This window comes from Triticum urartu, chromosome 6A, assembly GCF_056163025.1.
Source record: "Triticum urartu cultivar PI428250 chromosome 6A, HENAU_Tu73, whole genome shotgun sequence".
Lineage (NCBI taxonomy): Eukaryota > Viridiplantae > Streptophyta > Magnoliopsida > Poales > Poaceae > Triticum > Triticum urartu.
The window spans coordinates 351099556-351113998 of NC_141878.1; positions in this window are offsets into that span (position 1 = coordinate 351099556).

Genomic DNA, 14443 nt, shown 5'->3' on the forward strand with positions numbered 1-14443 from the left:
ACCATCTCCAAGTTCTCCGTCGTCGGATCACGATCGTGTGGGCGAAAACCGCACGTCATTTGGACACCCCTCCCCTTCTATCTATAAATATGTGCCCCTCCCCAAAATTTCGCGGATGAAACCCTAGCAATCTTCCCCCGCCGCCACCGGACGTGTCCGGATTCCAGTGGATGAAATGCGCTGCCGCGCGCAGCCTAACAGAGACCGACACGTGGCCTCCACCACCTCCCGCCATAGCCCGGCCAGCCCGCCCGGCCCATCGCGCCCGTGCCCTCCCGCGCGTGCTCCTCCGCCGCCGGCCGCCGCCGCCGCCTCCTGCGACCTCGCTGGAGCAGCGCCCCGCCGGACTTCCATCTTGCTCCGCCGCCAACCCAGGTCCTTCGTCGCCGCCATGGAAACCGCCGCCGCCGGAGCTCCCTCACCACCGCCCTGTCACGAGCTGCCGCCGGATCCGGCCGGAACGGGTCTGGAGCGACCGGATCCGGTCGTCCCCAGCACCCCGCCGGACCTCCTTCTTGCTCCGCCGCCGACCCAGGTCCTCCGCCGCCACCATGGAAGCCCCCGCCGCCGGAGCTCCCTCACCACCGCCCTGTCACGAGTTGTCGCTAGATCTGGCCATAACGGGTCTGAAGCGACCAGATCCGGTCATCCCGAGCGCCCCGTGACCTCCCCGCCGTTCCTGCGTCGTCGCCGGCGCCGCCATCGGCCGCCGCCGCGCCTGCCTCTCTGGTCCCGATCAGGATCGGGAGAAGGACGACCAGGCCTCCTGCCTGCCTCGTGGGCCGCAGCGCCTCCCCGGCCCAGCTCCAAGCCCACCTCCTCGTCGGCCTGTTTTCTTCCTAGTCCGAGCCCATGGGTGAGCCTCCCACTGCTATCTTCCGCCCATGAAACTTTTAACTAAATCATGCTCACCTGTTTTCCCCCCGAACATGACTAAGTCCCTAAGTCCCTGTAATTTTGATGCCCTGTTCAACATGCTATATCTCCACGACCGTGGCTCCGAATCATGCATATGATATGTCGAAATGTTCATCCCGTTGTGCTCTTCATGTTCAAAGCATTTCCATTCATGTTACTGTCCATTATGATGTCATTTTCATTGTTGCAAGAGTGCTATAAAATGTTAACTGCTGGTACTTATCACATCATGGTGATTTGTCATTTTGTTGCATTTGATGTGTGCATCATATGATTTGTCATTTTTACATGCTTATCTTGAGATACTTAAGTAAGGGTGTTTTGAACATGTGGTTATTCTCTGTCCATTCATGCCCCTGGTTAAAATTATGGAGTGCTCTAGCATGTCCTTTTCTTGCTCTACTTTTGCTATAAATTATTCCTGGCAGATTGTTAACATGTTAATCAAAATTGCCATGGTTGTTGCTAGTGATGTATGTACCCTATGAACTTGCTCTTGCGATGGTTAGCTTCATGAACATGTCTTCTTGCTGTTGGTTTTCTTATGTTGTCATTTAATGCCTTGTGGTGAGTTGCATGAGCTCGCAAAGTTGCTATCATAAAACTTGCTATGTTTACATGGTTGCCATCATATCTTCTGTGCCTTTTTGGCTAATGTTTAGTAAGGAACTTTTGTTCTATGTATTTAGTAGAATCATGCCATGCCTTTGTTTTCTATGATATGTTCCTGTAGCATGTTTTTTGCTAGCTATAAACAGTGCTTCCTGACGTTGTTTTTGACATGTTAGTATTTTTCACTAAGTCTGTGAAGCTGATATCTTTTGCACTTTTGCCATGCTTGTTTGCACCTGTTATAGTGTGATTTAGCCGTAGCTCAGTGTTCATGTTTTGTCAAGAATCTCTTGTAAATCTCTCCCATATGCTTTGTTGTTATGTTGGAGTGCAGTACCTTAGTTTCTTGTTAGATTCTAAGTGGCATCATGTTGTTAATCACAGTTTTGCGTCATTCTTGTTTTGCTTGCCATTTGCAAACCGTGCGTCCGTTTCCGGTGATCTTTATATCGATTTCAATTGAAATCATCTCATCTTTCTAGAGGCATACTTGGTTTGCCAAGTTGATGCCTTGTTCATTCTTTCCCTTCCAGAGCACGCATATGCATTGCATATTATATCTTGCATATCATGCCATGTTTTGCATCATGTTGCTTGTGCATTGCACCATGATTGATTGTTGTTCCTTTGCTTGTGTTCTTGCTTAGGTAGAGCCAGGAGACGAGTACGTGACCGAGGAACCTGTTGAGTACACTAATGAGGATCAAGCTTTCGACAACTCTAAGAACTTTGCAGGCAAGATGACCATACCCTCGAAATCACTTCTATCTTTGGTTGCTAGTTGTTCGATCTATCGTTATGTCGCGCTACCTACCACTTGTTATATCATGCCTCCAATATTGACAAAATGTGCAGCTCCTATCGGGATTTGTCGGCACAGTCCGACGTCTTTGCTGGTCTTGTTTTACCATTGTCGAAATGTCTTGTAACCGGGATTCCGAGACTGATCGGGTCTTTCTGGGAGAAGGAATATCCTTTGTTGTCCATGAGAGCATGTGATGGGCTAAGTTGGGAAACCCTTGCAGGGTATAAACTTCCAAGAGCCGTGCCCGCGGTTATGCGACAGATGGGAATTTGTTAATATCCGATTGTAGAGAACGGGAAGTGAACGCGGTTCTTGTGTTATGCTTGAACGTAAGTAGTTTCAGGATCACTTGATCACTTCTAGCTTCTCGACCATTTGCATTGCTTCTATTCTTGCTCTCATTTGCATATGTTAGCCACCATATATTCTTAGTGCTTGTTGCAGCTCCACCTCACTACCTTCTCCTACCCATAAGCTTAAATAGTCTTGATCTCGCGGGTGTGAGATTAATGAGTCCTCGTGACTCACGGATACTTCCAAACAGTTGCAGGTGACGAGGATACTAGTAAAGGTGATGCTACCGAACTCAAGTGGGAGTTCGACGAGGATCTGGGTCGTTACTATGTTTCATTTCCCGATGATCAGTAGTGGAGCCCAGTTGGGATGATCGGGGATCTAGCATTTGGGGTGTATCTTCCTTTTTATTTGGATTTGACCATAGTCGGTCTTTGAGTGTATTTGGATGAATTATGAATTATTTATGTATTCCGTGAAGTGGCGATTGTAAGCCAACTCCTTATCCCTTTCTTATTCAGTACATGGGATTGTGTGAAGATTACCCCTCTTGCGACAAAACTACGATGTGGCAATGCCTCTAAGTCATGCCCCGACACATGGGAGATATAGCCACATTGTGGGTGTTACAAGTTTGTATCAGAGCCATCCCCGACTTAGGAGCCCCCTGTTTGATCGAATCTCTGACATTGTTGAGTCTAGAACAAAATGTTTTGAGTCTTAAGATTATATATATCGGAGAGTAGGATTCTTTTTATTCCCCAATCCCTTCGTCGCTCTGGTGAGGCATCCTGACGTAGAAGTTTTGACTCTCCTCTCCTCAAATTTCACGATTTTTTTTAGGTTCACGTGGGTATCTTGGAGTCGTTCCGATAGTCTTGTGACGAGAACATTGTTCTTGGTGCCTCCGAACATTTAGGGGTTGTGGCAGTGTCCCGGGGAGTTGAGCTCCGAGGTGCTGTCGTCACAATTTTATTGTTGTAGTTCTGGAATACCTGATTTCGCCGACATCAAAAATCTCTTTTATGCAGTTGTTGGTGAGATAACCTCGACGCCACCCAGTACTGGGGTGGGAGGTCGGGAGTATTGCCATAACTCGTATAACGGATGCTTTTCGAAGGTTGAGGTACATGATTTCCAAAGGTTTCTTGCTTATGTGTTGACGGATGGATACAACTGGATGTAGGGATTGTTAGTTTGGGTGAGATATTATGCTTCCCCTATATCCCCAACACCTAAGCCAATCCTTTGTTTTTGTTTTGAGTGTATGGTATTCGACTTGCTTTGAAGTCAAAATGTGGATTCCATACCTTTTCCAAGCGGTGTTCTCATATTTCTATGGGAATACTAATCCTTCCTGATCATCGAGTTTGTCATCTCAATTTCTTCTCAACAGGTATGCTTCTCTTCAAGTGGATCTGATCATTTCAACATTCGCAAGATCACCTCTTCGTTTTTCCCAGCGTTGATCATTTCATCCGTCCCCAAGTCACCTTTGTTTTCCCGCCCTCCCACCTCTTGTTTCTTTAAGGACTAGGATTTCTTAATCAAGTATCCATCTTATTGATGGGAAGTCTCTCCATTCTTTTCCGTCAATGTTCTTATCCGGTGATTCTCAGGAAGATACTAGCAGAGTTTCAAGTTATCATTCTTCGTTCTCTTTTCTTTTCCGGTGGATTCAATTCAAGCTTTGCCGATCATATTCCTTTTTCCTCCTTTCAAATGTTTTCTCATGCCGGTGCACCTCTTAATCATTCACTCCTATTCTTTTTGTTCTGGAGTGCTGAAGATATCTCAGAAGGCTCGTCTTTTCATTCAAGATCTGTTCAACCTATTTCGAGATTGTTATCTCATTCAAGCCATTTAATTCAGCCGGCGCAATCTTCCTTTTAAATCGTTCAACGGTGTTTCTCTTGAGTGGGCCATAACCCACAGGTCTTTCCCAGGATCTTATCTGACTCTTCTAATTTTACCGGAGCTATTCCCAAATTCTTTCGAAGTTTGAAGTAAGAATGTTTTATCATAAATAAAATGTCCTTCTCCAAGATCTTTGAAATTCTTTCCGTCGTTGGCTCAACCTTTATATTTTTCATTCCGAGGTATCTCAACAATTCATGGTGGTGTTTCTCATCGTCATTCTCAACATGGGAAGACTGAAGAAGAGTTCATCTTAAATCCTTACCCAGTCTACCAAAGATGCGAAGTTCAAGCTTGTTGCCATCCTCTCATAATTGTTTCTGATTGTGAGAATTTTTATTTCACCCATCCGGATCATTTCTTGAGTTACTTCCATTTATTTCGTCCGAAGGCCATCATTTCATAATTCTTCACTCTTAGCATGTAGCTATCGTTCTCCACTTCTTCCCGGTGAATTGTGCCTCTGCTACGTTCATTTTCAATTCTTACAGTGGTTGTTCAAGATTTCACTTCCTATGTTCTCATTTCAATTCATTCGTTCTTTCCAATCCAACCAACGGGTCATTGAAGACTTTCTCAAGTTGCGCCATATCTCCTTTAAATCCATTCAATGAGAGTAAGTGGTATGCCAAATCCGTTGCTTGTCATTAATTTAAATTGGTGAAGGATGTGCATAACATAATTCTTATTCTTGCTTCATCCAAGTGATTGATTCATCCTTCCGGAGTCTGTTCACGATGAGTAAATTCTCGGTTCAAGTGATTCATACTTTCCTGGAGTTCCAAGATCTCTCAATTATATCACCACCAAGATTCATCTAAATCATTGCAAGGATTCACCTTGTGTTTTCAACTTCTCTTTCTTTATATAAACCTTTTATTACCGGAGTTCTTCATGGAGGCTCTACATGATGGTTCATCAAGGATTTAATTCCTTCTCGAAGTGTTCATCGAGATTCTTTTAAGAGGAGCTTAAGTATTCTTCATCTTGCATTCCAAAGTGCAATCCTTTCTACCTTATGTTTTGAGATGGTGTTATTTCATTCTTGACAGTTTTCCTTCATGTTTCATGGGTGATAAGTTGTCAGGAATGAGATATTTAAACCCATCATTTTATTCTTTGGAGCTATCTTTGGTGATATTACACCTAAAGCCTTCCCTAAGGAATGTTGCTCTTTGTGATGATTACCTATGATCCAAGTTTTTCTTATCACCTCGGTGGAACAAGCTTTCTATCTTTTCTAGCTCTCAATCAAGTCTTTTTCACGTGAGTGGTAGGTTGTCACCTCATAATTTTGAGATATCTTCCATAAGCCCACATCAAGCTTATCCTTTCGTTGTTGATAATCCAACAACTCCTTTCTAGCATTTGTTGTAAGCGTGCTCTTTCAAGATCTTGTTTCCCTCCGTTCATTGCATTCCATTCTTTCTTTCTTCTGGAGGCATTGTGACGTTGCTTTCTTCACTCATCATCTCGAATCGTGAGGATCATGTGCTTTTCGTGCTTATCCATTTAATCTGAGTGTCCTGTCCTCTTTTCAAGCTCTTCCATCTTATCAAGTTTTCCTTCTCTTTTCTACCGCAGTGCTCTCAATTGTGTTCAACTCTGTTGCGTTCTTTATTTCAACTTTTCAACCTCTCAAGGTTCGTGGTTTCACTTGTTTGTCAAAGAAGCAACTTTGTTTTACCTCTTCATTTTCTGTTTTACCTCCGGTGCCATCCTAGATCTCGGGAAGAGATCCTCTTGTAGTGGTGGAGTGTTGTAACACCCCAGATACAACTTTCCATATTTGTAAATCCGACTCTTGCCTTTTCCGGAGATGCAATATGATATTCCCTTCGTGGTTGGGTTTTTGTCTTTGTTTTGATTTTTGTTCATGTCTTGCATTTCATATCATGTCATCATGTGCATCGCATTTGCATTCGTGTTCGTCTCATGCATCCGAGCATTTTCCCTGTAGTCCATTTCGCAATCCGACACTCCCACAAGCACCCGGCGCACCACTCTTGTCTCTTTTCATGAGCGGGATAAAAACCTTCTCGGAATGGGCCGAGATTTGTCAAGTGGCCTGGGTACACCACCGGTAGACCGCCTGTGAAATTTCGTTTCATTTGGAGGCCGTTTGATGCCCCAACGGTTAACCAGGTAACCGCAAAAGCCTCTTTTGTGTTGCAGCCGAACACCCCTCCAAAGCAGCCCAATAATCCATCTATACCATCTCCATGTTCTCCGTCGTCGGATCACGATCGTGTGGGCGAAAACCGCACCTCATTTGGAGACCCCTATCTCCTTCTACCTATAAATATGTGCCCCTCCCCAAATTTCGCGGATCAAACCCTATCAATCTTCCCCCGCCGCCACCGGTCGTGTCCGAATTCCAGTGGACGAAATACACCGCCACCCGCAGCCTACCAGAGCCCGCCATGTGGCCGCCGCCACCTCCCGCCACCGCGGCCATGCGAGCTCGAGGCGGGCCCTCCCGGACCTTCGCGCCCGCGCCCTCCCGCGCGTGCTCCACTGTCGCATGCCGCTCCTCCGTTGCCGGCCGCCGCCGCCTCCCGCGACCTCGCTGGGGCAGCGCCCCACCGGACCTCCTTCTTGCTCCGCCGCCAACCAAGGTCCTCCTCGCCGCCAGAGGTCCCTCACCACCGCCCTGTCATGAGCTGCCACCGGATCCAGGTGGAACGGGTCCGGAGCGACCGGATCCGGTCGTCCCCAGCGCCCCAAGACCTCCCCGCCGTTCTGGCGTCCTCGCTGGCACCGCCATCGGCCGCCTCCGCCCCTGCCTCTCCAGTCCCGATTGGGATCAGGAGAAGGACGACCGGGCCTCCTGCCAGCCTCGTGGGCCACAGCACCTCCTTGGCCCAGCTCCAAGCCCACCTCATCGCCAACCTCTTTCCGTCCTGGGCCGAACCCATGGGTAAGCCTCCCACTGCTATCTTCCGCCCATGCAACTTTTAACAAAATCGTGCTCACCTGTTTTTCCCCCCAAAGATGACTAAGTCCCTAAGTCCCTGTAATTTTGATGCCCTGTTCAACATGCTATATCTCCATGACTGTGGCTCCGAATCATGCATATGATATGTCGAAATGTTCGTATCATTGTTCTTTTCATGTTCCGTGTATTTTCATGCATGTTAATGTCCATTATGATGCCATTTTCATTGTTGCAAGAGTGCTATAAAATGTTAACTGCTGGTACATATCAGATCATGGTGATTTGTCATTTTCTTGCATTTGATGTGTGCATCTTATGAGCATGAGTTCTACATGTGCTTTGAACGACACCATGCCTTATTTACAGGGGTGCAAGTATTGTATTTTTGTGATCTATGTGGTGACTAGCACAAGCATGAAAACTAGGCTCCGTAATGTTGTTGTTTTCAGGGACTTAGGATTTAGCAAAGTCCTTTTCCTGCTATTATTTTGATGCCATGTAAACTTGATGATTCCATGAGTTACATGCTTATCTTGAGATACTTCAGTAAGGATGTTTCGAACATGTCGTTATTCTCTCTCTATTCATGCCCTGGTTGAAATTATGGAGTGCCCTAGCATGTCTTTTTCTTGCTCTACTTTTGCTATAAATTATTCCTGGCAGATTGTTAACATGTTAATCAAAATTGCCATCGTTGTTGCTAGTGATTCATATACCCTATGAACTAGATCTTGCGTTTTTTAGATTCATGAACATGTCTTCTTTCTGTTGATATGCTTGTGTTGTCATTTAATGCCTTGTGGTGAGTGGCATGAGCTCGCAAAGTTTCTAACATAAATCTATTTACGCCAAGCTCTATTTTTTCACCGTCTAAAACTGTTAATAAAACTTGATATGTTTACATGGTTCCCATCATAACTTCTGTGCCTTTTTGGCAGATGTTCAGTAAGGGACTTTTGTTCTGTGAATTTAGTAGAATCTTTCCATGCCTTAGTTTTCTATGATATGTTCCTGTAGCATGTTCTTTGCTAGCTCTAAACAGTGATTCCTGATGTTGTTTTTGACATGTTAGTATTTTTCACTAAGTCTGTGAAGTTGATATCTTTTGCACTTTTGACAGGCTTGTTTGTACCTATTCTATTGTTATTTAGCCGTAGCTCAGTGTTCATGTTTTGTCAAGCATCTCTTGTACATCACTGCCATGTGCTTTGTTGTTATGTTGGAGTGCAGTAGCTTAGTTTCTTATTGCATTCTATGTGCCATCATGCTGTTAATCACAGCTTTGCGTCATTCTTGTTTTGCTTGCCATTTGCAAACCGTGCATCCGTTTCTGGTGATCTTTATATCGATTTCAACTGAAATCATCTCATCTTTCCTGCGGCATACTTGGTTTTCCATGTTGATGCCTTGTTCATTATTTCCCTTCCGGAGCACGCATATGCATTGCATATCATATCTTGCATATCATGCCATGTTTTGCATCATGTTGCTTGTGCATTGCACCGTGACTGATGTATGTTCCTTTGCTTGTGTTCTTGCTTGGGTAGAGCCGAGAGACGAGTACATGACCAAGGAACCTATTGAGTACGCTAACGAGGATCAAGCTTTCGACAACTCTGAGAACTTTGCAGGCAAGATGACCATACCCTCGAAATCACTTCTATCTTTGCTTGCTAGTTGTTCGCTCTATCGTTATGTCGTGCTACCTACCACTTGTTATAACATGCCTCCCATATTGCCATGTCAAGCCTCTAACCCACCTTCCTAGCAAACCGTTGTTTGGCTATGTTGCCGCTTTTGCTTAGACCCTCTTATAGCGTTGCTAGTTGCAGGTGAAGTTGAAGTTTGTTCCATGTTGGAACATGGATATGTTGAGATATCATAATATCTCTTATTTTAATTAATGCATCTATATACTTGGTAAAGGGTGGAAGGCTCGGCCTTTTCCTGGTGTTTTGTTCCACTCTTGCCGCCTTAGTTTCCGTCATACTGGTGTTATGTTCCTTGATTTTGTGTTCCTTACATGGTTGGGTGTTATGGAAACCCCTTGACAGTTCGCTTTAAATAAAACTCCTCCAGCAAGGCCCAACCTTGGTTTTAACATTTGCCACCTAAACCTTTTTCCCTTGGGTTCCGTAGATTCCAGGGTCATATTCTTTTTAAACCCCTGGGCCAGTGCTCCTCTGAGTGTTGGTCCAACCTGTCAACCGTTGGTGGCCACCAGGGGCAACTCTGGGCCAGTCTACCGGAAGTTTGGACAATTCGGGGTGCCTTGAGAACGAGATATGTGCAGCTCATATCGGGATTTGTAGGCGTAGTCGGGCGGCTTTGCTGGTCTTGTTTTACCATTGTCGAAATGTCTTGTAACCTGGATTCCGAGACTGATCGGGTCTTTCTAGGAGAAGGAATATCCTTCGTTGACCGTGAGAGCTTGTGATGGGCTAAGTTGGGACACCCCTGCAGGGTATAAACTTTTGAGAGCCGTGCCCGTGGTTATGTGGCAGATGGGAATTTGTTAATATCCAGTTGTAGAGAACTCGACACTTAACTTAATTAAAATGCATCAACCGGGTGTGTAGTCGTGATGGTCTCTTTTCGGCGGAGTCCGGGAAGTGAACGCGGTTCTTGTTTTATGCTTGAACGTAAGTAGTTTCAGGATCACTTCTTGATCACTTCTAGCTTCTCGACCGTTTGCGTTGCATCTCTTCCCGCTCTCATTTGCGTATGTTAGCCACCATATATGCTTAGTGCTTGCTGCAGCTCCACCTGAGTACCTTCTCCTACCCATAATCTTAAATAGTCTTGATCTCGCAGGTGTGAGATTGTTGAGTCCTCATGACTCACGAATACTTCCAAACAGTTGCAGGTGATGAGGATCCCAGTGCAGATGATGCTACCGAACTCAAGTGGGAGTTCGACGAGGATCTGGGTCGGTACTACGTTTCGTTTCTTGATGATCAGTAGTGGAGCCCAATTGGGACGATCGGGGATCTATCATTTGGGGTGTATCTTCCTTTTTATTTTGATTTGACCGTAGTCGGTCTTTGAGTGTATTTTGATGAAGTATGAATTATTTATGTATTGCATGAAGTGGCGATTGTAAGCCAATGAATTATTTATGTATTGCGTGAAGTGGCGATTGTAAGCCAACTCCCTATCCCTTTCTTATTCAGTACAAGGGATTGTGTGAAGATGACGCCTCTTGCGACAAAACTACCATGCGGCTATGCCTCTAAGTCATGCCCCGACATGCGGGAGATATTGCCGCATTGCGGGTGTTACAGCGACCCACTCCAGCAGGGCGTCGTGGTCGCCCTCCGCCCACCTGTAACACAGCAGCTCCCGTGCTACGATGAGCGCGGCTTGCATGTTCGCCTACTCCCGGTGAGTGTGTGACACCATTCCCATGCCCTAGCTTGAGGACCACGTGGTGGTGCAGTTACGGCACGGGGGGAGGGCGGCCGGCAGCGGCCCACACCTCCCGCGCTCAATATCACTGGGTGGGTGCGTGCCTCGAGAAGCGCAGAGTGGAGATCTTCTTGCATGGACGGGACTGCTTGGGCAGGATGAACAACCCTGCTCAACGTGAGCCCTCGGAGCATCTCCATGAGCACCACGGGGTGCAGGAGGATCGATCAGAGGAAGAGAGGCTCCGAAGCACCCCTACCTGGCGTGCCAAATGTCAGGTTTCGGTTTCTGCACAACCTTGAGAGGTGAGAACTCTAGGGGTGCATGCAAAGAACTCAACCTCCCCAGTCTGCATACTCGCCAACCTCATAGCCTAGCTTGACAAACTCAAAGGACAAGGGGACACGGCAGTTTACCCAGGTTCGGGCCACCTTGCGGTGTAAAACCCTGCTCCTGCTTTGTGGTGGATCTGCCTCGAGGGGCTGAGGATGAACTAGTACAGTGGGAGAAAAACGTTAGGAGGATTGTTCTTGAGCTCAAGTGAGCTGGTCAGCTGGTCAGTGCAGAATCGATCTGATCCCCTCTAGGGTGGTGGCTAGGTCCTATTTATAGTGGCCTTGGTCCTCTTCCCAAATGAAGGCGGGAAGGGATCCCACAGCGGCCAAATTCGGAGGGGGACAACTTGTACATGCTATCCTGACAAAAGTAGTCTTCGCCTGCAAAGTCCTCTAGTCGTGACCTTTGTCTTGCCGTCCTAGCGGTCTTGGTCTTGTTGCACGGGAATGGAAACCTTTGGCTGATTCCTTGGGACTCCGCGTCTGCGCTTGCCTCATTAGCACCAAATAGGAAACCGGCACACTGTGCCTACTGGCGCCCACCTGGCCTTGATCGTGATGGCTCACATCATCCAAACCTCGCAAGGCGAGGCTTGCATAGAAATCTCCGCTCCTTGCGAGCAGACTGAGGTGGCCGCTCCTTCTGGAGGTATTGGTGTCATCCACCTCGCAAGGCTTGGACCGTCGCGAGGTTCTTGTGTTATTGATGCTGAAGTTGGGCCGTACCTGGGCGACGGTGAGCCACGCCGTCGGCCGCAGGCAGGCAAGTCTGGGTACCCCCATTCCCAGAACACCGATAGTAGCCCCCGGGCCCAAGGCGCGCTCGGACTTGGCTTCGAGGCGAAGCCAAAGGGCAAGTGCGGAGCGCCGTGGGCCCTAACCGCCTGCGTCCTTGGTCGACGCATGGTGATTGATGGGACGTGGGCATCTCTACTTCCCCACACAGCCTTGATATGCGTTCGACTTGATGAGACTCTGCTGTATGCAGAGAAAAACCATTGTTGTGTGGGATCGTGGAGGCTGGCAGTCAGACTCCCTTCGGCTATAAATGAGGGGAGGGGCGGAGCTCCCCTTCCTCATCTCCGTCTTCTCGCCTCCCGCTCCTTCTTTTCTTTCTTGTCTTGCGTCTTGCCATAGCACCCATGGCACCAATCAGGAGGTTCTCCACGGCGTAAAAGGGAAAGGCCCCTCGGGAGGAGCCTGAACCGCTTCCGCCGAAGAAGAGGTTTAGCCGTCCTCGCGACGCTGGCGCAGTACAGGAGGTGATGCGACCTTGGTACGAGCGACCTTCGTCTGGCTTCCCTCTTCCGCTATACGCCCGCGCGCAGGGCGGCAGCGCCCAGCGCCGTGCGGTTTGGGGTCATGGTGGACAGGCCGAAGTAGTGCGTCCGGCTGGCCCGCGAACTCATGCCGAGGGCAGCTCGCGCGTGTTCGTGGTGTGGGCGGCAATGCCGCCATGCACGTTGATTTGGTTCCTGAGGTTCTTCGCCGAGGAGATGCCTCTAAGGGGGCCGCTTGAGCTATGGCTGCAGCACACCGGGTGCTGTAGCTTGGCCACAGGGGCGGAGGTCGAGGTCGTCCCCCCAGGTTGCATCTTCATGACCCATAGATGGGGTAAGGTCGCTCGTGCCTGTCGCCTCGAAAGGGCCCTTGCCATCCACTTTGAGTACGATGGCGCCTCCACATTGTTCTTCATGGTCTTCAACGAGGAGGGCAGACGGCAGGAGTGCTACACCGGGGATAGCAGCCCGCGTGGCGCACCCGCCGACAGCTCCTCCAGCAGCAGCGACGACTCCTGGGAATCAACCGACACTTCCGAGCCCAACGATTCTCCGTAGTCCAGCGATGACGGCTACGTGCCGCCGAGCTCTAGCCATGCCAGGAGCGCTGCAGCTGCGTCCCCTCGGCGTCACTGGTGATACCCACCGGCCAGGTCCTTCGAGACTTTCTTCTTTTATTTCCCTGCACTGAATGTGACAAGCCCCGTGGGGGTATGTAAAAAACTATAAAGCCTTTTGTTTTAATGCTATCGTCCTTAGAATAGCATTTAAATTGCGTATCCCACTCCGACATGGTTCCCCCTTTTCGTTCTCGTGGCAGCTTAGTGCTCTACGCCAACAGGACCCAGTCCCCAGGCAGGCTTCAGCCGTCGCTGGTATGCCAGATCATGATGCCTTAGTCAAGGCGAGGAGGTGAGCAGCCCAAGGTCCGGTGAGAGCTCCTGAGGCCTGATGCTCAAGAGGTCCCCTTTAGCGTGCAAGCAGATCCCCAGAGGCCGAAAAGGAAAGAGACATTACCTGAGCGAGGCTGCGAGGTCGAGGTACTGGGTCGTGAGGTTGATGCTGATGTGTACGGGTGACTTATCTTAGTTAGCCTGCGGCGATTCCCTTGCATAGCACCTAGTCGCGCCTTAGAGGTGACACTCCTAGGTAGGTCTCACGCCGGCCTCCCCCTTTTCCTCACTTATCTAGGTGCTCTACGTCCCAGGGTCCCGGCCCTCGAGCAAGGCTCAGCCGCAGCTAGTATGCCAGGTCACGATGCCGTGGTCAAGGCCAGGGGGTGAGAGTTGGAGAGCCAGTAGGGACTCCTGAGGTGCGGTGCTCAGGAGCATGTGCAAGTAATTTGCATGAAAAATGGGCGGTAGGTAGGGCCGCCCATAGTTAAGCTCCGGGGGTTCCTGCGAGTTAGTCCAAGGAGAAGAACACGACGCATGACCACACCTTCTGTCCTGCCGCTAGTCATTCCACAAGAAGATGAAGGCACTAAGGACCATGTGAGGTGGCGTGCGCGGGGCCAGCCGCGAGCCTGAGCTCGATTACTCAGATTTATCAGCATTGTAGGGACGGACCCAAGCACAAGCGTCGGGCCAGTATGTGTAGCCCCCGTTGCGGGATGATCAAGAGGCCGGTCAGCAGCGTGGGGAGGCCGTGAAGGGTAAAAGAGGGCCAGGCAAGCAGGTGATAATCATAAAGCATCTCATGGAGGAAGGTAAAGCCAGTTCTGATAAATGCAGGAAGGATACATGCCGTAGGGACAGACCCATGCGGCTTGGGGATAATGTAGCCCGAGGGGTGCCCCCAACTAATTGAACTAAGAATGTCACCTGGCACCGTTGCTGAGGAGATGATGGATTAATTGAAGACACGGGAGGCTCTGGAGGCCCAGAGGGCTCGGAAGGATCCGTTGCCACCTCCACCAGGACCGCCTGGTGCCTAG